This window comes from Felis catus, chromosome A3 (assembly GCF_018350175.1).
Source record: "Felis catus isolate Fca126 chromosome A3, F.catus_Fca126_mat1.0, whole genome shotgun sequence".
Lineage (NCBI taxonomy): Eukaryota > Metazoa > Chordata > Mammalia > Carnivora > Felidae > Felis > Felis catus.
Genome location: NC_058370.1, coordinates 79,603,416 through 79,629,868, shown reverse-complemented (window position 1 = coordinate 79,629,868; position 26,453 = coordinate 79,603,416). Strand labels below are relative to the sequence as shown.

Here is a 26,453-nt window from a genome sequence, read left to right as displayed (position 1 = left end):
TATCCTTCTTCTGGGAGCTATCAATGTTCAAGTATTTAACATGGACTGAGAACCTGAAAAATGTTCTTAACTTTTGATCCTGCAAATTCTGCTGCTATGAATTTCCCACATATCCTAAGGAAAGCATAGCCATACACACCAGATGTATGTACCAGAATGCTCACTGTAGCTTATTTCTCTTGTCTGAAAACAAACTAAAGAGCCATAGGTATAGGGTTAGTTAAATCTAGTACAGTTCATGTAGGTAATGGAATTCCAGATGTTAGAAGAATAATAAAACAGGGAAATGAGTATATTATATTGATAAATGATAAAAGCAAATTGCAAAGCAGTAGGTAAGGGTATTATCCTTAGACTATGCCAATGTTTTGTGTTTTTTTTTTTCTTAATTAAAATTTTTTTTTTATTTTAAAAAGGCTCCCCACCCAACATGGGGCTTGAACTCACCACCCTGAGATCCAGAGTCACAGGATATACCCACTTGAGTCAACCAAGTAACTGCCGCCCCCCCCCCCCTTTTTAAAGTAAGCTCTGGGAGCCCGAGTGGCTCAGTCACTAAGCGTCAGACTCTTGATTTTGGCTTAGGTCTTGATCTCACAGTTGGTGAGATTGAGCCCCGTTTTGGGATCTTCACTGACAGCATGAAGCCTGCTTGGGATTCTCTCTCTCCCTCTCTGTTCTTCTCTCTCTCTCTCTCTCTCTCTCTCCCCCCCTCTCAAAATAAATAAATAAACATTTTTAAAAAAAGAATCTGTTTCTTAAAAACATGAATAAGGGGCGCCTGGGTGGCACAGTCGGTTAAGCGTCCGACTTCAGCCAGGTCACGATCTCGCGGTCCGTGAGTTCGAGCCCTGCCTCAGGCTCTGGGCTGATGGCTCAGAGCCTGGAGCCTGTTTCCGATTCTGTGTCTCCCTCTCTCTCTGCCCCTCCCCCGTTCATGCTCTGTCTCTCTCTGTCCCAAAAATAAATAAAAATGTTGGAAAAAAAAATTAAAAAAAAAACATGAATAAGTAAATAAATAAATAAATAAACAAGGAAAATAAATAAAATAAAATAAAATAAAATAAGCTCCACACCCAACTTGGGGCTTGAACTCATGACCCTGAGATCAAGAGGCACATGCTCTTACCCAGTGAGCCAGCCAGGCACCCCTGCAATTTGTTTTTTAAGCAAAGTGTATAACTACATCTGGAAAAGAGATTCACCAATACGTTAATACTTCTTTGGCAGTTGGGCTTATTATAGATTACTTTAATTTTTTTCTTTGTGCTTGCCTGAATTTCTGAAGTTACAATTAATCCATTTTCTCTCATAATTAAAAAGATATTACCCCCACCCAAAGTCAATTTGGGGGATTCTATGAGCACTTCAGTGTGTTTCTCATTAGTCTCCCCTTGTACTCCGAGGCATATATACAAATTTTAAATGGGAAATATCGATTCTGGGTTATGTAGAGAATTCTTCCAATTCGATTATGTACTACAAGGAGGAGGTAAGTAGAGGGGTGGCAGATGGTAAGGGGGTGGGGGTGGGTAAAACAGCTTAAATGGTGTTGTTACCTTTGTTGTAAGTTTTCCTTCCAGAAAGAGTAACTTAATGATTTTCTAGCTAAATGAGCTACTTTACATTTGTAGAGATGACAAATTTCACTATTCACTAGGACCATATGCTTTTTTGGTATTCTTATAGGCTTTGAAGTCTAAAATACATGCTGTTTAGGAATGTTAGTCTAGACCAGAGAATAATAGCTCTCCCCTATATAATATAGAAGTATCTTTTTAAATTAGCCTTGGCGAGAGGAAATTTTAAAAATAGAAAATGTGGATCAGAATCAAGTTCTATAAATTAGTGCATTCCTTATAAAACATTTATGGACTTGATTGATTATTTTAAAAAATTTTATTTAACATTTATTTATTGTTGAGAGACAAAGTGCGAGCAGGGGAGGGGCAGAGAGAGTGGGAGACACAGAATCTGAAGCAGGCTCCAGGCTCTGAGCTGTCAGCACAGAGATCAACTCAGGGCTCGAACCCACGAACTGTGAGATCATGACCTAAGCTGAAGTCAGATGCTCAACTGACTGAGCCACCCAGGCGCCCCTGAAGGATTATTTTAGACACATTTGGTATAGCATAAATACAAATTAAATGTAAAAAATTTTAATAATGAAAAAGTGAGTCCTAAAAAGACCAGCAGGTGGCATAAATAATTTATTTAATCAAAACTACCTACATATATATATATATATATATATATATATATATATATAGTAAAAGATACCCTCCCTGACCTTTCCCCCATGAAAAAAATCTCATGAATATTTAGACCAAAACAACCAATTAAAGCATCACTAAAAAGATTAGCTTAGTTATAAATACAAAAATTAAAATTATAGGAGAGAGAGAGATTTCTTAGATATCAACCTGAAGCTAGATTGTAAACTTGTGTGCCCAGGTCTATCATTAAACTGAAACAACAACAACAAAAACACAAAATAATGAGAGCATCTAACCTGGGTGCTCCACCCAGCACACTTCAGCATCTCTGAAGTAGGAAGAGTGTGCTGACCTCCAAGACTCAAGAAAATAATGTTTTTAAAAGCTGCGTGGGTGTACCTTCCCCAGTTAATTACTCTCCAAGAACAACATTAAGCCTCTCCTCCTTTCAGATACAACTGTAATGTTGGTCTCAACATTCAGTCTTTTTTTTGTTTGTTTGTTTATTTATTTATTTTGAGAGAGAGAGAGAGAGTGCACATGCATATGAGTAGGGGAGGGGCAGAGAGAGAGGGAGAGACAATCCCAAGCTCACTGCGTGGAGCTCGATGTAGAGCTTGAACTAACAAACCATGAGATCATGACCTGAGCCGAAAGCAAGAGTTGGACACTTAACTGACTGAGCCACCCAAGCGCCCCTCAGCATTCAGTCTTAACTGGGTACTAACAAAGTTCCAAGACACCCACCTATCAGATACCTGTTGACTGCCTTGTATCTGAAATAGGATATTTTCCTCATTCACCAACATCTGATAAAGTGACCAACAGGAAATGTTTGTCTCTTCTTGCTTTTGTACTTGCTCCCCTGAACATAGCTCCCATCAGAGAGACATGTGCCAGAGATATAGTTGTCCATGTGGTGGGATTGGCCTTGAATTACACTAGAATAGGAGACTTTGTCAAGGATGGTCCTGCAGGTTCTTGATTCTCAGTAGCATGTAGCTCAGAGGCTCAAGTCTGTGCAGCCAACACATCACCTAAAACGTCTAGAGCAGCGCTTCCTGATCTGGGACCCTCAGCTGGAAGGCCAGGGGGCACAAACTTATCACCATAGGTTAGAATCCAGAATGTGTAAAGTTTAGAGCAAACTGTATCAAACTATTAATAATGCTTTCTCTGGAAGGTGACTTTATAGGATACTATTTTATGCTCACTCTTCTATCTTTACTGCCTTGTCTAGAGTCACATACTTTAAAAATTTTGTAATGTTTATTTTTGAGAGAGAGACAGAGAGACAGAGCGTGAGTGGGGGAGGTGCAGAGAGAGGAGGAGGCACAGAGAGAGAGGGAGACACAGAATCTGAAGCAGGCTCCGGACTCACAGCTGTCAGCACAGAGCCTGACACAGGGCTCAAACTCACAAATGGTGAGATCATGACCTGAGCGGAAGTTGGATGCTTAACCGACTGAGCCACCCAGGTGCCCCCCTAGAGTCTGATACTTAGTAGGAACCAAATAAATACTTGTTGAATGAATGACTACTTTTCTGTAATGTTTTAATTTTTTTTTGAAATCCTTTTTACTTCTGAAATCGTAATGAAAATAAAGGTTTTCTGGCATCCTCATACTTAAAAAGTAAAGAATCACTCTTTGAGAGAATTTTCCTCCAGTGAAAACCTCATTATTTTTCTTCCACAGTCTTTATTTGAATGAATTAAATTTTGAGTGCAAATATTACTCAATATGTACAAGCTTGACAAAACCCACCTAACCTAAAGAAGTGTCTAAATCAAGTAACTATTCAATTATATAAATCACCAATGACTCATTTCAAAGACCTTCTGGGTTTCTCTACTACCTGTTTCAGTAATCATGCCCCAGTGTTACTACACTGTTTGCTTTTCTGGGGACACCTTACACACAGCTGCATTTTGAAGCATTGCCTCTCGCGGTCGTGGCCCCTTCCCCATATTTGGCAGTATCTTTCAATACTGAAAGATGGCCGCTTTTTCTCAAGTGGGACATTCACTGTGCTATTCTGTGTTCCTTGCAACCTTGCATCCCAGGTAGGCCAGATATTAACTGGAAGGTGTTTGGGGTAGAGGGATGTAGAACAAAGTTCGCTTTAAAAGTGTTATAAATAGGGGCGCCTGGGTGGCGCAGTCGGTTAAGCGTCCGACTTCAGCCAGGTCACGATCTCGTGGTCTGTGAGTTCGAGCCCCGCGTCAGACTCTGGGCTGATGGCTCGGAGCCTGGAGCCTGTTTCCGATTCTGTGTCTCCCTCTCTCTCTGCCCCTCCCCCGTTCATGCTCTGTCTCTCTCTGTCCCAAAAATAAAATAAACGTTAAAAAAAAAATTAAAAAAAAAAACTGTTATAAATAATGGGGCACCTGGGTGGCTTAGTTGGTTAAGTGGCTGACTTCAGCTCAGGTGATGATCTCTCAATTTGTGAGTTCAAGCCTCATGTCGGGCTCTCTGCTGTCAAGGCAGAGCCTGTTTAAGATCCTCTGTCCCTCCCTCTCTCTACCCCTCCCCTGCTCACTCTCTCTCTTTCTCAAAAATAAACATTTAAAACAAGAAAAAAATTAAAAAAAACTGTTATAAATGATTAGAATCCAAGGCCAACCCTCAAAATTTGAATTTACACATAATAAAGTTGAAACCGTTTAAATTTTGTGTATAGATAGAGTAGGCACTCAGTATGTATTTGCTGAATAAATGAATATTGGTAGTGCTTCTTAGCAAGAGGAATTTATATAGGCTTTGTTCTGAACACCTCACAGCTATTGATACTGGAAGGTATCACAAGGGATTGCAAGTTGGGTGTTGATAACTAGGGAGATGCCTGTGTTGATTTCTTAAGCAAAGATCTGGTTGAAAGTAAGGGCACTCGCCTGGTGGTGCTCATACCTTCAGGTGTGGGCAGTTCTCAGAGAAGGATGGTTGTGAGCTGAAAAAAAAAGAAGTATTTATTATATTTGGAGTTTTAGAGCATCCCATCATTTTAGTTTAGACTCATTTGGTGTTAAGGAATTGAGATTCACTACTGTTAGCTAAAATAAAGGGATTTATTGTAAGGAGTGATCACAAGTCTACCATTAATCCAAAAGGAATCATCACCAGGCTTCCTGTGGCTAGGGTGGAGCGTGGTTTAGGTCTCAAAGTTGTTCAGGAGCCCTCAGCTGCAGGGCCCTATGGCCTTTTGTGCTGATGCTCCTCCATTAATATGCTGTGAATACACATCTGCCCTGTTCCACCTGCCTCCCCTTAAAACTGGCAGAACCTATGGCATCAGGCAACAGGGTGAAGGTCATCGGTTAGTATGAAGATTGACAGCCCTCTCTGATGAATCAACTGTAACCCAATAGGACAGGTGCACGGTCATGGAGAATAAATCATAGCTGTCTAGCAAGGAGGACTATGGGTAACCTTAATTTAATATCTCTCTTGAAACCAATAGAATGTGGCAGAAGTGACACTGCCTGACTTCTGGGTCAAAAAAAACCATGCAGTTTCCACTAGTTCTCTTGGAACGCTTTCTCGCAGGATGATCCCTTTCCTTGTAGTTATGAGAAGCCAAGCCACATGGAGAAGCCATCATAGGTGTTCCAGTCTAGTGATCCCAGCTGAGGCCAGCCTTTGCATCATACCAGCCCAGGCACCAGGTATGAGTGATGGAACCTTCAGATTAGCACAGCCCCCAGCTATTCAAGTCACCCCAGGATCTGAGTTCCTAGCAGAGGGCCCAGATACCATGCAGCAGAGATGTCTTATAAAATGTTTTACAAGACAACTCTGCTGCATCCGACCCACATTCCTGATCCACAGAGTTTGTGAGCATAATAAGATGGTTTTGGTTTTATGCCACTAAATCTGGGGTTGTTTGATATACAACAATAGAAACCAGAATACAAATCATGATACAAAGAGCCAAAAGAAAGTGGTATGGCAGACAAACGCAGGCTCTTACTGGATACCTGAAGTAACAACCATCTCTGCTGTTTTCTACTATGAGAAGTTAGAAATCAGATAAGGAAGACAAGATCATCTGAAACAGGTGTGGTTGGAAAAATTATGGAGATGTAGCTTATACCTCTGTATTATCCCTAAACCAAGCAGAACACATTATTCACTTTCAGTCTTTCCCATTGAACGTAGAGATAAATACAGAGGCCTCTGGTTCTAGCCAGGTTCTCTACATCAGCCCTATAGAGCAGGGAGGGCCCCACCAGGGTGGCTCTCACCCCACTCTGAGCAACCACCCAATAGGCATCTCAGCTGGCCCTCCACATGTCTCTGTTCTGCGGCTTGCTAAAGCCAGGCAGCTGCTGCAAACTCTGGCTGTGCGGCTGCTCCATCCCACCTCCAGCAGAATCACCACTCCCCCTCCTTAGTGGCCCTAGTTCTCTGAACCCTGGAAAAGAAAAGGCAAGAAATTTTGTAGTTTCTTTTGGCCCAGATATGATTCCCCTGCCCCCTGGGCCATTCTACAATGGGCATCAATTTCAAGGACACCTTGCTGCGACTCACTCTACCCTATATTAATTGTATGGCTTTGTGTGAATTGTAAATCAGGAGGCATTAGATCTTTAGGTCATTTGCACATGGTTTTCACTTTGGAATGCACTCAGGGTGCAGGGCTAATGCCTGCTGACCCCATGTTTATTTTTTCAGCTGGCTATTGAAGTTCTGGTCCAGTTATAATAGATGGGAATGCCAATGTCTTGTCCATTTCCAACTTCAGTGCAAATCTTGCATTGCACAGGGATCATATTTCTACTCAGCATGTAAAATAGAAGTAATTTTCATGTATATGTTTCCAAAGTAAATATCATTGTGTTTGCCCTTCCACCTCCACCCCTCTACATAGAACTGTTGTGTTGTTTTTTTTTTTTTTAAGACATGAACATGGAAAAATAATATTCCAAGCTTCTGGGGGAATGTTATTAATATAGGAGGCTTTTCTTTTAATTATAAAGGCTTTTAAATTTATTTATTTATTTATTTATTTATTTATTTATTTATTTAAAGTAATCTTTACATCCAACATGAAGCTTGAGCTCACGACCCTAAAATCAAGAGTTGCACATTCCTCTGACTGAGCCAGCCAGGAGACCCATAAGTATAAAGGCCTTTTAAAAAATATTGTACCCTAGGGGCGCCTGGGTGGCTCAGTCTGTTAAACATCCAACTCTGGCTCAGGTCATGATCTCAAGGTTCATGGGTTTGAGCCCCGTGTCAGACTCTGTGCTGATAGCTCAGAGCCTGGAGCCTGGTTCAGATTCTGTGTCTCCCTGTCTCTGTGCCTCCCCCTCTCTCTGCACCTCCCCTGCTCACGCTCTGTGTGTGTCTCTCTCTCAAAAATAAAACATTAAAAAAATTATTCTACCCTATAATCTGTGACCACTATTCTGCCTATAGTATCCCACACTTTCTTAATTGAATAGCACACTCATTCAACAAATATTGATTGAGTACCTACTGAGTCACATATTGGAGATTCAAGAGTGATCAAGATAGACAAAATGATGTACTTGTCTTAATAACAATGGCATATTTGGGTTCAGGGAGACAGGCAGTAAACAAGTAAGTAAATAGATAAGGCAATTTATTTTTATTTTTTTTAAGTAATCTCTACACCCAATGTGGGGCTCAAACTCACAACCCTGAGATCAAGAGTCACATCCTCTACCAACTGAGACAGCCAGGTGCCCCAAATAAGGTATGCTTTGAAGAAAATAAACAGAAGTAATGAACAACTAACATCACTTTAGGTAGAGTGGTCAGAGAAGGCCTCTCTGAGTCCTAGAACGAACCTATGAAGGAACCAGTCATGCAAAGAGCCTGGGACAGGAGCTGCAGGCAGAGAGAACAGGAAGTACAGAAGCCCAAGAGTTTGGAAAGAGGTTGGAAGAAGTCAGACGGAGCTGGAGAGGTGGGCAAAGGCCAGATCATGAAGGATCTTATGGGCTTCCCCACTGAGGTGAATAGATCTATATTTTTATTTAGTTTTTCTTTTTTTTTCTTTTAATTTTTGAGAGAGAGCATGAGTGGGGTGGGACAGAGGATCTGAAGTGGGCTCTGCGCTGACAGCAGCCGGTCCCATGAGAGGCTTGAACTCACAAACCGCAAGACAACAACCTGAGCAAAGTCAGGCGCTCAACAGCTCAACTGACCGAGCCACTCAGGTGCTCCCAGATCTATATTTTTAAAGTTTCAGAGCTTTCTTTGGCTGATGTGAGGAATGGATGGGGGTAGGTTGGGGCTAATTCGGGAGGCTGGAGACCAGTCACAAGACTACAACCATCCATAAGAAGAGGCTGCTTCTCTTGTGCCATCAGCAACATGTATGTTTTGAGTGTTTTTAGGCAGTGTTACAGATTTGCATTGATTATTTCACATGTTGGCTACTGCTAGCTGACTAGTCAGTACTCAATACATGTTATGTCCCTTCTCTTAACATCTTTGGTTCTGTGTTTCACCAGCTGAACAAATCACCATCTTAAACCTCTGAAAATGCAATAAAAATATTATTTCAGGGCTACAAATGTTTTGAGCACCTGGTATGTGTAAGGCACTGTGTTAAGATTTGGATATTCAAAAATAAATGACACCTGGTCACAGCTCTGCAGGAAGCTACAGTCTGAGAACAAGGCAGCCTACCGGAGGCAAGAATCAGTAAGAAGATGGTGCTTTGCTTTCCTTGTGGGAGTAGAATAAACCCTTCAGAGCCCTGGGAGCAGAATGATTCTACAGACCTCTAGATGGGCTGGGGAGAGAAGAAGGATCAGAAAGACCCAGTTTATGGCAGAAATGAAAAGAGAATTTGTATCCTCAACTTCATTTCATCTATGCATCTCTCTCTGGAGTGGAGCCCTTGCACACACCTGGTGTGATTTTCTTTTTACTTCTTGATATCTGGAATGATAGAATTCAGTGAAAAACAGAGGTTCTCTGGCTTCATGGAAGTTTAGAGCTGGCTCATTCATAAAAAGTGACTTCAATCAGGGGCACCAGGGTGGCTCAGTAGGTTAAGTGTCTGACTTTGGCTCAGGTCATGATCTCATGGTTTGTGAGTTTGAGCCCTGCCTTGGGCTCTGTGCTGATATCTTGGATCCTGGAGCCTGCTTTGGATTCTGTGTCTCCCTCTCTCTCTACCCCTCCTGGCTTGTGCTCTCTTTCTCTCAAAAATGAATAAACATTAAAAAAAATTTTTTTAAAGTAACTTCAATCAAACAAAATATTTCCCACAATGCAATGCCACATATGCTTCCCTTGTCAAATAAAAACTTCCACAAGTCATGACATTTAAAACATACTTTAAATAAAAAATGTATGGAAAAGCTCGTTTTGAAGAGGGACACCTCCCCAACACTACAGCAAGCTAGAAACGGAAGTCTGCCACACCCCTTTGCTCTTAGCACTTCTATGTCTAAGTCTGTAAGGCAGAATTGAACTTGCAACAGTTTTTAACCCTGGCCACATATTGGGATCACCCACGGAGCTTTAGAAAAAATATTAATGCCTAGATCCCAGCCCCAGAGATTCTTTTTTTTTTAATTTTTTTTTAACGTTTATTTATTATTGAGACACAGAGCATGAACAGGGGAGGGGCAGAGAGAGAGGGAGATACAGAATCGGAAGCAGGTTCCAGGCTCTGAGCTGTCAGCACAGAGCCCGACGCAGGGCTCAAACTCACCAACTGCAAGATCATGACCTGAGCCGAAGTCGGACAGTATTTTTAAAACCTCTTTTCAGGTGATTCTAATGCACAGCCAGGATTGGAAACTACAGGTCTGCTAGCCCCTCAAAGAGTTGCTCTCAGGGCCAGAAACTAAAACTATAGACTCAAAATATAGCAATTTGTTTCCACAGACTAGGTCTGGTTCCGCAGTCATCATGCACTTCTGTAGTTCCCTGCAGTTTTCCTTCTTGGGATTTAAACAGTTTGTGTGTGTGTGTGTGTGTGTGTGTGTGTGAAAGAGAGAGAGGGAGATTGAGATTGCTGGACTGTTAGTCTTCTCATTGGAATATAAGCTTCATGAGGGCAAGACATCTGTGTACCAAGGCAGTACAGCATTGTGGTTAAAAATACAAGTTCTAGATGGGTGCCTGAGTGGCTTAGTCTCTTGATTTCAGCCTAGGTCATGATCTCAGGGTCAGGGGATTGTGTCCCGCATTGGTCTCTGTGCTAGGCATGGAGCCTGCTTAAGATCTCTCTCTCTCTCTCTCTCTCTCTCTCTCTCTCTCTTTCTCTCTCTCTGTCTCTCTCTCTCTCCCCTCCCTCCCCCTCCCTTTCTGCTCCTTTCCCTTGCTCTTGCTCTTGTTCTCTTTCTTTCTAAACAAACAAACAAAGAAGTTCTAGAGTCAATTTGCTTTGGAATCTCAATTCCATCACTTACTGGCCGTGGGACCTTGGATAAATTTCTTAATTATCTGTATCTCAGTTTCCTCAGGTATAAAATGGGATTGTTAGAAAATTAGGGTAGTTGTAAGAATTAGATGAGATATGTGGTGGTTTTAAAATATGTCTGCAAATTCTTCAGCACTCTTCACTTTAAATTATGGAGCTGAAGTACTCTTCCCTTGACTGTGAGTAGGCTACACAACTAACAAATCGAATATGACAGAAGTGATAGTGCCTTTGAAATTAGGACATAAAAGGCATTGTGCTTTGGATCCCTTGCTCTGGGGAAAGTCAGCTGCCTTCTTGTGAGGATTCTCAATCAACCAATGGAGAGGTCCATATTGTGAGGAACAGAGACCTCCTGCCAACAACCTTGTGAGGGAGCCATCTTGGAAGTGGATCCTCCATTCAGTCAAGCCATTAGATGTCTGCAATCCCTATTGACATCCTGACAGAAACCTCCTGAGAGGCCCTAAACCAGAATCAACCTGCTAAAGCACTCCAGATTTCCTTGCCCATAGAAAATGTGATAATAAATGTTTGTTGTTTAACCGTTGTGTTTTAGGGTTATTTTTTACCCAGCATTAGAAAACTAATACAAGATGATAATGATAAAGCATTTAAACATATACAGTGAATATTCAGTAAATGTTAGTCATTGTTGTTGCAGCTTTGTTCTTCCTTTGTGTCCTTAGCACCTAACACCTGCTACCTGGTAAGAGCTTAAAAATATACAGCATGCGAGTGAATGAGTAAATGAATGGACACACAAAGTTAAATGAAGGGTTGAGGCAATCATACATGGCCGTTGTTTCTGATGTTATTTGAGCAAGGACATTTCAAACAAAATATCATCCCATGTTATCAAGTCAGGTTTGAATAAAAAAAAAAACTACTTTGGATATTTCAAACAGAGGAAATTTTTTTAGTTTTTTTTTTAAGCTTATTTATTTATTTTGAGAGAGAACGTTGAGTGGTGGAGGGGCAGAGAGAGAGGGAGAGAGAGAATCCCAAGCAGATTCTGCGCTGACAGGTCCCACAAACCATGAGATCAAGACGTGAGCTGAAACCAAGATTCGGACAGTCAACCAACTGAGCCAACCAGGCGCTCCTCAAACAGAGGGAATGTAATAGTAGGAATTGGTTACATAGGCAATGGAAGAGTTGAGAAGCCAAATGGAGGAATGAGGCAAACTAGAGATTAGCTAGAGCTAAAGAGACAATGAAAGGAGCTGATACTGCCAGTCCAGAAGTTGGAGCTATCCATAGTGATACCCTAGAAGGAGGGTTGTTGGGCCAGAGCCATGAGAGAAAAGCCACCTGAGTCGGAGATAGAGAGGAAGAAACACCTTGGTTTCTTTCTTTCTCTTGCCCTCCAGTCTTTCACCAGTGCATCCCATTGGCCAAATTTCCTGGAAAGCAAGCTAGCAAAGAAGTCCTGGAAAATGAATGTATTTCCTATGAAGCAGAGCAAGAGAGGGAGAGGAATGGATCTGAGAGCAAAGTTAGGTGTATGTAGTAATATTTGTAATAATACATGTATACTTGTGTTTATGTATATGTATGTATATAAATATATAGAAAATGATAAAGCAAATGTGGAAAATGACCAACACACACCAAAAAAGAAAACAGATAAAAGCATTATTTTATTTCGTAGGTTAAAATGTAAAGTATTTATGCTTTTTGTACAATTAATGAGAACACATGTGGAGCACCTGTTTGGCTCAGTCGGTTAAGCGTCCGACTTTGGCTCAGGTCATGATATCACAGTTCATGGGTTTGAGTCCCACATTGGGCTCTGTGCTGACAGCTCAGAACCTGGAGCCTCCTTTGGATTCTGTGTCTCCCTCTCTCTCTGCCTCTCACTCTGTATCTCTCATTAAAAAACAAACAAACAAAAAAACAACAAAAAAAACCACGTTGAAAAAAGAACACATGTTAGGGTGCCTGGGGGCTCAGTTAGTAGAGCATGTAACTCTTGATCTCAGGGTCGTAAGTTCAAATCCCATGTTAGGGTATAGAGATTACTTTAAAAAAATAAAAATAAAAATCTTAAAAAAAAAAAGAGCACATGTTAATATACTGTTAGTCTCCAGTGTGTTAAATTTTAATATGTTGTATATTTGAATGTGTATATAGTTTTTATTTTTAATTTTTTTGAAGACTCTATTTTTATTTATTTATTTTAAAGATTTTACTTAAAAAATTTTTTTTAAGTTTATGTATTTATTTTGAAAGAGAGAGAGACAGAGAGACAGAGCACGCAAGCAGGGAAGGGACAGAGAGAGAGAATCCCAAGCAGGCTCCACACTGTCAGCATGGAGCCCAGTGCAGGGCTCGAGCTCACAAACTGCGACTATCATGACCTGGGCTGAAACCAAGAGTCAGACGCTTAACTCACTGAGCCACCCAAGTGCCCCTAAGTTTTATTTAAGTAAACTGTACATTCAATGTGGGGCTTGAACTCATGACCTCAAGACCGAGAATAGCAAGCCCTTCTGACTGAGCCAGCCAGGCACCCCTTATTTTTAAATTTTAAATATAAATCCTAGCTTTTGGAAACCACTGATCTAGGTGACCAGTCAAAACATTTTTACCCTAAAAATTCTTTTTTCTTTGGTGGAAAGTGATAATATTAAGATACTTGATAAAATTCAAATAAACTCTTGATTTGAATAAGAATATTATCAGGATATAATATTATTACTTCCTGATTTGTATAATAGTGCTATGCTTGTGTAAAGAACAACCTTGTTTTTTTGGATGTACACATTATTTAGGGGTAATGGAGCATCATCATATATGTATCATGTGTGTCAAACTGTTCAGAAACAAAGAGCGAAGTATAAATATATTTGAGTTTAAACAGATTTTATTTAGGCATAAATTTATTTTATAAAAAATATTATACTAAAAATATTTATGTTTGGTGAATCTGGTTAAAAGGAATTCTTGTACTATTCTTGCAATGTTTATGTAAGTCTGGAATCATTCCAAAATATAAGTTAAAAATAAAAGATTTTTGCTTAACTTGCATGTGATGGAGTTGGGGGGAGAGTTTGGGAGGGACTGATTAATAAACCTGTTAAGAAAAATAAGAGAAGAAAGATAAACTTTTAACCAAATCTGAAAGGGGTCCAGTATGGTGTCTTTCAATCTCTGGAAAGCCACATGGTGTCTGCAGCTTTTTTTTTTCTTAATGTTTATTTATTTTTGAGAGAGAGAGAGAGAGAGAGAGAGAGACAGCACAGGTCAGGGAGGGACAGAGAGAAGGGAAACCCAGAATCCAAAGCAGGCTTCAGGCTCCAAGCTGTCTGCACAGAGCCTGACACAGGGCTCAAACCCACAAACCATGAGATCATAACCTGAGCCCAAGCTGGACACTTAACCGACAGAGCCACCCAGGGGCCCCACGGTGTCTGCAACTTGCAGCTGATGGCCAGGGAAGTTCCTACAGCTGCTGACATCTTCAGCTCTCCACCAGCAAGCCTCTGAAAGGTGAAGATGGAGAGCAACAGCCTGGCAGGATTCACAGAGCATTCCAATGCTCTTAGCTCCCCTCCCTACTGACAAGTCTCAAAATCAAAGACACCAGACCAAGGGAAGAATTTTGAGAAATATAGGACATTTGTAAATGTAAGAAGATGAAGGAAATATGATTCACTTGGCAAGTAGAGGGGAAAAATAACCATAAATGATCTAGTAAATGTGTAAAAATGTGGGATGAAGCTTAAAACTCCAGGACTAGTCTTCATAAACCCAAAAGGCCACCAGCATATTGTAAATAAAATTTCCTGAAAGATCATCTGGTATTGAACTAGTATCCAGCATATGTGAACTTCATATAGGGGCAAAGAGCTTTGTCTGCTGTAGGTTAAGAATGTTAACCTAGAAGTTGTTTTTTTTTTTTTTAATCAAGATGTAATATCTGAAAGCAAGGCTCAAAAATTTATCAACCACTATTTACCAATCTTTCAGAAAATAATGGGCACCCAGAAAAAATGTACGAAGAAAACGAACAGGCAATTTACTAAGAAGAAGTGCAAAATGCCAAAAAAGACATAAACTTGCCTAATAAAAAGAAATATAAATTTATGCAATGATGAAATAATATTTTTATTAATAAATCAACAAATTGCTTTTATTTCTCAGTAAACTCTACACCACACATGGGGCTCACACTCATGACCCCAAGATGAAGAGTCACATGCTCTACTAACTGAGTCAGCCAGTCCTTCCCCACCCAGGCAAATTGCTTTTTTAAAAATGTTGATATCCGGTGTTAGTAAAGGTGGGACAAAGGAATATACATACTTAATATACATACCAAGAAAGAGCATGAATTGGTGCTTTCTGGAGTGTAATTTTCCCAAATAGTGTTTTTTCCCCAAACAGAAAGAGCTGGAGATGCTTCTTAGGAAGCATGGGAGGGGCCACTTGGGAAGCTGAGGTCCCCAGCCCAGAAGACCAAGTCAATAAAGAGATGTAGATGGTGCAGGGTTTGGACAATTTGGGAAATTTTGAGAATTTATGAATTGGGAGAATCAGGAAATGCAGTGAGCATGGGAATCCTGGGATGCTCCCTCATTTAGGAAAAAGAAACTCAGGCCTTGACTTTTAAATTTTTTTTTTCAACGTTTATTTATTTTTAGGACAGAGAGAGACAGAGCATGAACGGGGGAGGGGCAGAGGGAGAGGGAAACACGGAATCAGAAACAGGCTCCGAGCCATCAGCCCAGAGCCCGAGCGGGGCTCGAACTCACGGACCGCGAGATCGTGACCTGGCTGAAGTCGGACACAACCGACTGCGCCACCCAGGCGCCCCAGGCCTTGACTTTTAAAATTGAAATCAAAGATGAGAGTGCTCATTATCATTCTTGGTACAAATCCTGAGTTTAATTGGCCTCTAAACTAGTTTAATGAAAACATATTTTTCCAAAATTATGTTACTAAAGTCTGAAAAGGAAGTTAAGTGCTCTAAGCCTAGGAAACTATTCACATAACTTAACCGAGAGATCATATATAAGAAAGAATACGTTTTTTTAAAGGTTCACTTGAATAAAATCAAACCTCAAGTAGTACCAATTTATTTAGACTTCCAAAGAACAGAGAAAAACAACACAATTCATTTGGGGTCAAAAAACTTCCCTGGACCACTCATTCTCTGCCTGGTCTCTGAAAACCTTTCCAGACCGTTTCCAGACCAGCGTACTCAGAGGTAGGGTGCTGAGGGGCAAGGCCTGTCCTTGACATCCTCAGAACTGTAGCCTAGCACAAACTTCTACTCAGAAAGAAAATCTTGAGTGTGATAGAAAAATCTCCATTCATCCTGAACTGGAATCAGAAACCTAAGCCATTTCTCCATCTTGGAAGAGATATTCAGATTTCCCAAAGACATGCTTGAAGAAATCAATTCCTCAAAACTGAAATTGTTACCCTCAATCTGGGAAATTTAATTTCATGCTTCCAAATGGATATTATGCTTTTTTTTGCAGGGCACACATAGCTCTAATTATACGGAAACTGTGCAAGAGGGAACCACATGGCAATCATCATGCAATTGGAGAGTAATTATCAGTTCCCTTCTGTTGTCTAAACCACCGCCACAAATAAAATATTAAAATTGTAAATAGTATAGTAATTTGTCAACTCTTTGGGCAGTGTTTTACCAGGTGTATGTGCCTTGGGAGAGTGAAATATTTAATCATAAAAATTTCAATTTTCCCAAACAAAAGAATTTCAAAACAGAAGGAAAAAATCCTAAAATCCTACAAAGCATCTAGCTTAAAAAAAAAAAAAAAAAAAAAAAGCTGAACTGCCTGTTTTTTGCCTTAAGGAAACTATAAAGTATTAGACATCCAGCTTTGGAGACAATGGAACCAGAATGTTAGTCAACACTGTTAATTTTGCTAATTCATTCCAAATGAAAAGGATCCTACCCTGGAAAATGGGATCAGTCAAAACTGATTTGACAATTGAAGTGATTACTGTGTAAGCCTGCCTCAGGAGCTTTCTCCCTAAACTGTTTTCACACTCCTCTCAGCTCTCCAGATATTTGTTATTCAACAAATATTTGTATTAAGAACCTACTAAAATGTCAGGTAAGGAGATTCCTAGAGAATTGCTTTGATCCCTCCAATTGCCTGGTGCAGTGCTAAGCACAGAATAAGAGTCCCCAAATGGGTCATGGCAGGAAATTCTAAGATATCTGCTGTTAAGTTTCATGCCAGCTGTCTCAGTCACTGATTACATTAAGCAGTCGGTTTTCACTCTGTCTATCCTGGCCAAGCACTGTAGATCGATTGAGCCAATCAACTTGGCATTAGCTTTTTGGAATGTGGAGCTAGAAGTTAGACTTTTCTGTCAAAGCCTGCCTCTGATTCTGTGTCCTAGGCAGACAGCATGCATTAACAGGGCACCAAACTTGGCAGAAAGACCTGCATCATAGACATGCATGAGAGTAGAGAGACTGAAAAACATAGTTCCAATGCTGTAAGAGTTTACAGCCATGCGAGAGATTAAGAATTTGGGTACCGCTGTCAATTATATTACAGAAAAACTTAAAGAAAGATGGGTGCCTGGGTGGCTCAGTTGGTTAAGCACCCGACTCTTGATTTTGCTTCAGGTCACTATCTCATGGTTGTGAGATCGAGCCCCACATGGGGCTCTACACTGACAGCATGGAGCCTGTTTGGAATTTTCTCTCTCCCTCTATCTCTGCCCCTCCCCAGCTCACTTGCACGCATGCTCTGTCTCTCTGAAGGAAGGAAAGAAGGAAGGAAGGAAGGAAGGAAGGAAGGAAGGAAGGAAGGAAGGAAGGAAGGGAGAAAGGGAGGGAGGGAGGGAGGGAAGGAGAAAGGGAGGGAGGAAGAGAGGGAGGGAGGGAGGGAAGGAGAAATTGGTGCTGGAAGGGACTTTAGGGATAAAGAGATCAGTAAGATCAGCAAATAGGATTTAAAGTCCCATACTCTTGGGGTGGTCATTCACTATGCATGCCTACCTCCCACCCCTGGCCAGTCCAAAGGCTACATAAATGTTTGCTTCCATTTTATGTAAGTTATTCCATATTCTTATGTAGGTAATCCACATATTAATTTCAAAAGGCCCAAAAAGATATAGAGGAAAATGTTTCCCTACCACTCTTGGTCCCTAGCCATCCAATTCCCCACCTCAGAAGCAACTCATAATAAAACTTTCTTGCATGTAATTGTAGAGATGGCCTGTACATCTATGAGCATGTGCCTGTGGAAGGAACATATGGAGGTAGATGTATACAAAATAGTATATTATGACTACTCTTCTGCTCCTTGATTTTTTTCACTTAATTTGAAGATTATAATCTTGGAGATTCCATATCACAATTTATAGGCCTTCCTTATTTTTAAATTTAATTTTCTTTTTTTTTTTTTTTAATGTTTATTCATTTTGAGAGAGACAGAGAGAGCCCACAAGCAGGGGAGGAGCACAGATAGGGAAAGACAGAATCCCATGCACACTGTCAGTGCAGAGCCCAAAACTTGAACTCACGAACTGCAAGATCATGACCTTAGCCCAAATCAAGAGTTGGATGCTTAACCAACTGAGCCACCCAGACACCCCAAATTTAATTTTCTAATAAGAAATAGTTACAATGTCCAAAATGAATTTAAAAATAAGTCTCTCTCTCACCCATGCCTCCAATCACCAAGAACTAACCTTTATTATTTGTTCTTATATAACTTTCCACAATTTCTTTATGCTTTATAAGGCAATGAATTTCTTTTATTGCCCATAGTTTTACAGAAAAGGCAGAATACTATACATACATACTCTTCTGCACCTTCCTTTTATCCTTTAAAAATATACGGGGTGCCTGGATGGCTCAGTCAGTTAAGCATCTGACTTCAGTTTAGTTCATGGTCTCACAGTTCATGGGTTTGAGCTCCACTTTGGGCTCTGTGCTGATAGCTCGGAGCTTGGGGCCTGCTTAGGATTCTGTGTGTGTGTCTCTCTCTCTCTCTGTCCACCTCCCCCTCCCCGCTCATGCTCTGTTTGTCTCTATCAAAAATAAATAAACATTAAAAAAATTAAATATATATATACATACACCTTTGGCAGAACTCTGCATTTCAGATTGTGGACAGCCCCTTCCTTCTTTTGTAATATTTCTATAGTATTCTATTACACACTGTACCATAATTGATTTGCTCTCACAAGTAATGCTGTAAGTTAAGTAATCTTGTACTTGTGCAATTTCCTACATATGCTAGTATTTGTAGGTTAAATTTCCAGAAGAGAAGGGGCACCTGGGTAGCTCAGTTGGTTGAGTGTCCAACTCTTGATTTTGGCTCAGGTCATAATCCCAGGGTCATGGGGTCAAGCCCAGTGTCAGGCTTTGCGCTGAGCATGGAGAGTACTTGGAATTCTTAATTTCTCTTTCTCCCTCTGCCCCTCTACCCTGCTTGTGCTCTCTCTCTCTCTCTGTCTCTATCTCAAATTAAAAAAAGAAAAGAAAAAAAGAAAAAAAGTTAAATTGGTATCCATTTTACTTTTTTCTAGATAGCTACCCAGTGGTCCTAAAATCATTATTAAACAATCCATATTTTCCCAAATATAAATGTTACTTTATCGGGGTGCCTAGGTGGCTCAGTCAGTTAAGCGTCCAACTTCAGCTCAGGTCATGATCTCACTGCTCTGAGTTCGAGCCCCATGTCGGGCTCTGTGCTGACAGCTCAGAGCCTGGATCCTGCTTCAGATTCTTTGTCTCCCTCTCTCTCTGCCCCTCCCCCACTCACGCTCTGTCTCTGTCTCTCAAAAATAAACAAATATTGAAAAAAAAGTTACCTTATCATATATCAAATCTCTATATGTATTTGAGCCTATTCCTGCACATTCTATTTTTATCCTTTGATTTGTATGTCTATATAGGCATCAGTGCCATAAATTGAATTACTGAGACCTAATAATATGGTTCCTGTTCAAAATTTTCAATATTCTTCAATATTCTTCCTGTTCAGAATTTTCCTGGCTATTCATGTTTATTTATTTTTCCATATGAACTTTAGAATTGGCTTGTCAAGTTCCCGGAAAAATAATCCTCTTGGTATTTTTATTGGGATTGTGGTAAATATTTTTAGATTAACTTAGTGAAAATTGATATCTTTATGATGTTGAGTCTTCATTCCAAGAACATGGTAGTCCTATCTGTGAAGCCTTTTGATACTCTCTGAAGTGTTTCTAAGTTTTATTCAAATAGATCCTGTATATTTCTTGTTCAGTTTATTCCTAGGAATTTTATCTTTCTTTTTTTTTCCTTTGTGCAAGTATAAATAATGTCTTTTCTCCTTAAATATTGAATATCTAGGACATATGTACATCTGTGACAATATTCTCTGATTTCATACATTGTATTATATCTCTGAAGCAAGGTGCTATCAACGCCAAAGCCCTCCAGGGTGTCTCAAATTATGAAACTTTCAAAGTTTCAAGCTAAATAAGTTTTAATTGATTTTAATTCTTTTAAATCCCCACCTGTTTAGAACCTGGCTCTAAAACTCAAGTGTAGGGGCGCCTGGGTGGCTCAGTTGTTTAAGCGTCTGACTTCGGTTCAGGTCATGATCTCATTGTCTGTGAGTTCGAGCCCCGCGCCGGGCTCTGTGCTGACTGCTCAGAGCCTGGAGCCTGTTTCAGATTCTGTGTCTCCCTCTCTCTCTGACCCTCCCCTGTTCATGCTCTGTCTCTCTCTGTCTCAAAAATAAATAAACGTTAAAAAAATTTTTTTTTAAATAAAACTCAAGTGTAACAACAACAAAACCATCTCTAGGTTAAAAAAAAGAAAGGTAAAATCAATGAAAACTTCCTTTTTTAAAAAATGTGGGATGCCTGGGTGGCACAGTCAGTTAAGTATCAGGCTCTTGATCTCAGCTCAGGTCATGATCACACAGTTCATGGGTTTGAGCTCCGCTTCGGGCTCTGCACTGATGGTGCAGAGCTTACTTGGGATTCCTTCTCTCCTTCTCTCCTTCACCCCTTGTGCTTTCTCTCTCTCTCAAAATAAATAAACTTAAAAACATAATAAAAAACCAAAATAAATAAAAATAAGTTTTTATTATCATGCCTCCAAGCATCCCTAGAGACAGGAATCTTCTTAAAATGTAAACTGGATAGGGGCGCCTGGATGGCTCAGTCAGTTTAGTGTCTGACTTCAGCTCAGGCCATGATCTTACGGTTTGTGGGTTCCAGCCCCGCATTGGATTTTCCGCTTTCAGCACAGAGCTCACTTTGAATCCTCTGTCTCCCTCCCTCTCTGCCCCTCCCTCGCTCATGCTCTCTCTCTCAAAAATAAATAAACATTAAAAAAAAAAACTGGACAGTTTGATTCCCATGCTTATCTTCAGTGGCCTCGCATTGCTCTGGAAATAAAATCAATATCTAAGCAGACCTGCAAAATCCCATTGAAGATCAGCCCCTTCCTACCTCTTGAATTTCATCTAGCTTTTTCCTGCCTCAGATTTTTGCTTCCTACTGCCTGGAACATTCTTCCCCATACTACTCCTTTTCACTCATGGCCCAATTTAAATGTCACTCTGGAGGCTTTCTCTAACCACATCTAAGGAGATTATTCTCTCTTAATGCTCTATGGCAACTCTTTGTTTCCCTCATCACAGGGATCACAATTCTTTATTACTTTATTTTACCTGTTGGTCTTTCCATTTATTCCTTGTATCTCTCTGGACTGCGAGCCTTGCATGAGCAGGGCCTTTTGGGTCTTCCTCACCCCTGTACCCTCAGCAACAAACACCTGGCCTTTAGTATGTAATAGGGGTTCGATAAATAATTGTTACAAGAGTAAATGCATAGATTCTCAAACAGGTCATCCATTTCCATTCCTTGTTATTTTTACTCAACTTCTTCCCCCACTTTCCCTTTGCTGTCTAAACCCTGCTCATCCTCCAAGGTCCAGCTCAAAGGCCAGCTTCTCCAGGACTCTGCCCTTGATGACTTGTTTACTAGACATTCCTATCCCCACTTTCATGCCAGCTGAAAAACTTTCCATATGCTTTCTTTTAGTCCCCATGACAGCTATTTTAACCCTTCACTACTTGTACAAGCTCCCAACCCTGTCGCCCATGGGAAGGACCTCCTACCTCTCTTAGATAATAGTTTTTAGGGCAAGGTCCTCTGAATATAGTAGTTTCTTTCAATATAATCATTCTCAAGTCTCTTCCATCATAAATACAAGCAAGCAAACATATAAACAAACCCTCTCTTTTTATTTGTTTCCCCCTTGTGTGAGTTATCCACTACTGTGTAACAAACTACCCTAAAATTCCATGACTTAACAACAATCATTTGTTTTCTGCACAATGCTACAATTTTCACAGAGATCAGCAGGGAGGGATCATCTTTGCTCCATGTGGCATTAGCTAGGCTGGCTCAACTTGGGGACAGAACGGTCTACTTCAAGTTGGCATGTTAATGCTGGCTGTTAGCTAGGGCTGTGAGTGGGGCCCTGGCTCTTCTCTACATGGACCACTCCACAGGCCACTTGGACTTCTCACGAACATTGTGGCTTCATTCAAGAGTAAGTGTGTGAGGGGTGCCTGGGTGGCTCAGTCGGTTAAGCGTTCAACTTCAGCTCAGGCCATGATCTCACAGTCCGTGAGTTCAAGCCCCGCATCAGGCTCTGTGCTGACAGCTGAGAGCCTGGAACCTGCTTCAGAGTCTGTGTCTCTCTCTCTCTCATCCCCTCCCCTGGTCATGCTCTGTCTCTCTCTGTCTAAAAAATAAATAAAAACATTAAAAAAAATTTTTAAAAAGAGTGAGTGTGTGAGACAAAAAGTAGAAGATACCAGTTTCTTGATGTCTGAGTCCAGAAACTTACTGCATCACTTCCACCATGTTCTAATACTTAAGATTCAGGAGATGGGGGTATAATCCTACCTTTTGATGAGAGAATTGTCAAAAAATCTATTCTTTTTTTTTTTTTTTTTTTAATTTTAGAGAGAGAGCAAGAGCGCACATGAGTTGGGGAGAGTGGCAGAGGGAGAGAGAGAGAGAATCTTAAACAGCCTTCACACTCAGCGTGGACCTGGACTCAGGACTTGATGCCACGACCCTGGGATCATGACCTGAGCCAAAATCAAGAGTTGGATGCTCAAACAACTGAGCCACCCAGGGGCCCCTAATTCTTCATTTAAAAAAATTTTTTTTTTAATGTTTGTTTATTTTTGAGAGACAGAGCACAAGTGAGGGAGGAGCAGAGACAGAGGGAGACACAAAATCCAAAGCAGGCTCCAGGCTTTGAGCTGTTAGCACAGAGCCTGGCATGGGGCTTGAACCCACAAACCGTGAGACCATGACCTAAGCTGAAGTCAGATGCTTAACCAACTGAGACACCAGGCACCCTCCTAATTCTTCAGTTTTAAAGCCATGACATCCTTCTACGTAAAGCAGGTTCTCTCCCCACCCCTTTTCCAGCCAATCAGGGTAGAACACTCATGAATGGGATTCATCTTCATATAAGAGGCCAGAGAGGTAGCCAGATTTCATTCCACCAAGTGAGGATACAACAAGGAGTCAGCAGTCTGCAACCTGGAAGAGGCCCTCACCAGAACCTGACCATGCTGGCATCTTGATCTTGGGCTTCCAGCCTCCAGAACTGTGAGAAATAAATTTCTGTTGTTTATAAGTCACCCAGTTCATAGTAGTTTGTTATAGTAGCCCAAAATGACTAAGACAGATGTCAAGGATCTAGCTCAGGTTACATAGCTGGTAAATAGCAACACCAAGAATCAACGCAGGCAATCTGGCTTTGGAGTCTGTATGCTTAACCACTACCCTGCACTGCCTTTCCAAATACCTTGACCATTTTAATAGCTAAATAGTATTCTAATGAGTTAAGAGGCAACAATTTTGGTAACCAGTCTCCTATCATTTTACACATGTGAAAATTAGCTTTCAGAGATGTTAATAACTTCTACTTGCAGCATGATTGGTGAAGGACCCGGCTCATAATAATAGCTCATGGTCATTATTTATTAAGTACCTGCTATATGCCTGGCCCTTATTTTAGGCCCTTTGAATTCTTACTCTTCTATGTGATTAGTGTTAGATATAAGGAAACAAAACCCCAAGGAATTAAGTAATGCTGAAGAGCACACAGCTGGCAAGCATAACTTCCAGGATTAAATTCCAGAACCTGTGCCCTTTCTCTCTGCTACACCATCTCCCAGTTAATCACAGGCACTCTGCTTTTCAGTAACATTTTCATGAAGGGCCCTCTCTCATACAATGCTGGTGACAGTATAAATAGCTGCAGTCACCACGGAGGGCAGTTTGGCAATATCTGTCAAAATGACATGTGTACATTCACAGCAGTGTAAATATACTTAACACTACTGAGGTGTACACTTCAAAATAGTTAAGATGGTAAATTTTAGGTGTATATTCTACCGCAATAAAAAAAAACAGTAAAAAAAAAAAAAAAGACATACGTACATACCATTTAACCCAACAATGTAACTAGCAATTTATCCTACTGGTATACACCTATGTGGAAAATGATGTGTCTTCAAGAATATTCATTACAGGGGCGCCTGGTGGCTCAGCCAGTTAAGCATCTGACTTTGGCTCAAGTTATGATCTCACAGCTGTGAGTTCGAGCCCCACATCAGGCTCTGTGCTGCTAGCTCAGAGCCTGGAGCCTACTTCGGATTCTGTGTCTCCCTCTCTCTCTGCCTCTCCCCTGCTCACACTCTATCTCTCTCAAAAATAAATAAACATTTAAAAAATTAGAAAAAAAGAATATTCATTACAATATTGTTTGTATCAACAAAAGATTAGATGTAAGTGTCCATCGGAGGGAGACTAGTAAAATAAATTATGGTCCACGATACAATGGAATAACATGCAGCCTTTAAAAAGGAACAGGAAGATGTTTATACTGATAGGGAACGATTGCCATGATGTACTGTAAAGTGAAATGAGCTAGCAGTTGTATAAACAACAGGTAGTGGGAGATTAGGGGATAAGAAGGAAGGGGAAGAAAATATATGCATATTTACTTGTTAGACCATAAATATAGACAGATAGTTTCTGAAAACACGAGAAAAAAATTTTTTAGTTTTTTTAATGTATATTTATTTTTGAGAGAGAGAGAGAGAGACAGCGCGAGTGGGGTAGGGGCAGAGGGACAGAGGGAGACACAGAATCTGAAGCAGGCTCCAGGCTCTGAGCTCCCCAAATCTGTCTTTAAATGCAGATTTTCAACTGGCTCATGATATTTTAGTAAGGATCAGACCTACCAAATACTGTGGAAGGATTGTTGACCACGTTTTCACATTCCTTCCATTAAATACTTTCCTGTGTTAGCTTTTGAAAGAAAATCTTTTTTCTTTCCAGAGGCAGCATGGAGTTGAGAAAAGAGAAACAAGATTCAAATTAGGAGACCCAACTTTTGAATCTCCATCTTCACCATCTACTGGCTGAGTAGTCTTTCATTCATTTATTCAACACGTATTTGTTGAGCCTACTCTGTGCCAGGTACTGTTCTGGGTACTGAGGATAGAGCAGTTAACAAACAAAAGTCCCTACTCTCATGGAATTTACATTTGGTGGGGAGAGACCACCAATAAACAAAGTGAATAAGTAAAATATATGTCATCACCATAGAAGGTGATAAGTGCTATAGAGAAAAATAAAGAAAGGAAGATAGGGAGTGTGGAGGGGCAGAGGGTGCAACTTTAAGTAGAGTCAATAACATTTTTCTTGACAAGACCAAACTGATAAAGTGACAATTGAGTTACCACCCAATGGCTGTGAGAGAATGAGTCATGTGGATTTCTGGGGACTGAGAGAGCAGCAAGTGCAAAGGCTCTGGGGTTGTAAGTGGGCTTGATGAAGAAAAGCAAGGAACTAGTATGGCTAATGGGAAGTGAACGGGTGAGCAGGGCAGGGGAGTTCAGAAAGAGAGGAGGCTGTGAGGGGCTGGACGGTGACCTGTGACTGAGTGAATTAATTTCTGACAACTATAACAATTCCTTGTTCTCTGAGGTTTAAATAAAGTAATATACATGAAAAGTGTCTGTGGCAGACCTGAGCAGATGGAAATAAATTTAATTGCCTGCAAGTCTTTGCATCTGTTTTTCAGGTTGGGGGGATCATTTTTTTCTAATAATTTATTCCCTGTGATTAGAGAGATGTCTGTTCTCAAACATCTTCATAGATACAAAAAAACAATGTGGCTGATGTCAATTATGGTGTTGGCCTGTATCCCAGAGTTGATGTTTTACATCTAAAAGATATCTGCAGATTACAAACCCACTCATCTGTGGCAGAGAGAATGCTGCCAGGATACCCTCCTTTAACAGAAGCCAAAGGTGAAGGAATAAAAGAGAAACAGTGGCCCATGGTCACTGGGAAATGACACAGAGCAATGTAGTTGATTCAGTGGAACATCTAGTCAATGAATGTATCTGACAGATTAATTCCTGCAGTGTGGGCTGAACACTTTATCTAAGACTAGAGTATCCAAACTACAGTATTGCCTGACCAAAATGGGTTTTTCTCTACTACTCTTTCTGTTTATTTACTGAGAGCTCAAGATTTTAGTTAAAGAACAGGGAGAGTGGCAACCTGAGCCTTCAGCAACCAATCAAGAGACATTTGTCTGAGAACAAAGATGAAAGGAAACCAATGGAAAAGCCTGTCCCTGATTTCCAGATTCTAGAGGGCACAACTGCTTTCAATTGCTTCCTCCAAAAGCCCTTGTTTTCTGGCCTGTAGAATAGCCCTGCTGTTCTATCAACAGATAGAAACCTAGGTGGATTGAATTAATTTTGTTATCAT

At 40.6% G+C, this 26,453-nt stretch overlaps 1 long non-coding RNA gene across 2 annotated transcripts in view; it reads left to right on the top strand.

The window, feature by feature from the left end:
• The window catches only part of LOC111559712, a 129,137-nt gene extending 103,403 nt beyond the window's left edge, over positions 1-25,734 (top strand). The window contains exons 4-5 of one of the 2 annotated variants that reach the window (XR_006595601.1): positions 23,085-23,267; positions 25,008-25,734. This is a non-coding gene — a long non-coding RNA (uncharacterized LOC111559712). The remainder of the gene's footprint in view (positions 1-23,084; positions 23,268-25,007) is intronic. The other variant, XR_006595602.1, reaches the window with a different exon arrangement.
• Positions 25,735-26,453: the final 719 nt, after the last annotated feature.